The sequence below is a fragment of the Atta colombica genome, unplaced genomic scaffold, assembly GCF_001594045.1.
Source record: "Atta colombica isolate Treedump-2 unplaced genomic scaffold, Acol1.0 scaffold238, whole genome shotgun sequence".
NCBI classification, from domain to species: domain Eukaryota; kingdom Metazoa; phylum Arthropoda; class Insecta; order Hymenoptera; family Formicidae; genus Atta; species Atta colombica.
The window spans coordinates 2873509-2875059 of record NW_017259336.1 but is presented as its reverse complement, the minus strand read 5'-3'; positions in this window follow the sequence as shown (position 1 = coordinate 2875059).

Below are 1551 nucleotides of genomic sequence, written 5' to 3'. Positions count from 1 at the left end.
TACAAATTTAAAAAGACAATCACTATTGGTGTGATTATACTGACTGCCAGTTCTTCCTTCATAACGAAATACATTTGATATCTTATTTATCGACTACCGGTTATATCTCAGCTCTGTTTGAACAAAGAAAGTAATTTAATCAATAAATATAAACGTTATTATAAAAAAAGCAATAATTTGAACAATTTGAGCAAAAAAGATGACATTAAGTTTTCCAAATAATATTTAAAATAATTTTTGAGTTTGAAACACAAAAGAATATTGAATTCTATATTTACATTTATGAAAAAAATTAAATATAAAATTAGATAATTAAATATATAATAATATTTTTATAGAGAAACCGTACATATATTTGATATTTTTTCTTTGAGATATTTTTTAAAAACGTTACACTTTTATTTTTGCCAACGATTCTTCAATTACATACGAGATAAGACATACCTATATATATATATGTAGGACGAGAGCGAAGGAATGGAAATCAAGGACAAATATATAGTCAAGCTCCATTATGAGGTGTAGGCATGTCAAAATTATCATACATATTGGCTGACTAGATGCCGACAGGAAGATATGCTGTCCGGTCCCAAAAGGTTCGATTATTTAAACAAACCTGATCGAGTGATACGATCGCGGTCACACCCACTACTTTAACGCACCTTCATATAAGGATAACAAGAAATTCTCGCTCAGGTGAGAGATTCTGTATGCCAGGACGAACCCTCATGCTCAGTATTGAAAATCCTATCGTTCTTGAGTTATTCCTAAAGTTAACAAAGTTTTTTTTTTTAATATTTTTTATCTTTTGTAGATTTCAGTTTAATTTTTGACTTTTTTATGTTACTGCATATGAATTTCAAAATTGTTAACGTACATGATTATATGTAAACGCAAGTATTAAAGAAGGTATATTTTATTAATTTATCTGTATATTAAAAAAGGTGAGAAAGAAAGAAAGAAAGTTAAGAAAAACGAAATTAAAAAATCTTTATCAGATTTACAATTGCACTTGAAGAGAAAAATTAATATTGTTAAACTATATTAATCTAATAATAATCTTAATCAATTTCCAGATTTTTATTTTATTTATTATTTTTACAAATAAAAATTTTCGAAGCGTGAAATTATAACACAAACTTAATTATTTTTTATGAAAGAATTTATAATATAATGAAAAAAAACATTTTAATATTTTTGATATTTTTTCTGACATATCGATATTTTAAAGTAACATATAATAATAAATATTGAACATAATATAATATACATTATATATTATGCTTTTAAAAAAAATTATTAAATTTGAAATTTTACCTATTGTTTAAGAAAAATATACTTCTCATGTTATCTCTCTCTCTCTCTCTCTCTCTCTCTCTCTCTCTTTCTCTCTCTTAATATAAATTATAGTTTCACTTACATTGAACTACAATTTCCCGCCAGGCTTTCAACAATTCTCATTTAGCGAATATTACTGAGAGCTGCCTACTGAGTAGGCGGGGTGTGCAACCTTACCGCAGGGTGCACAAATGAAACGATTCGGGGGGGGGG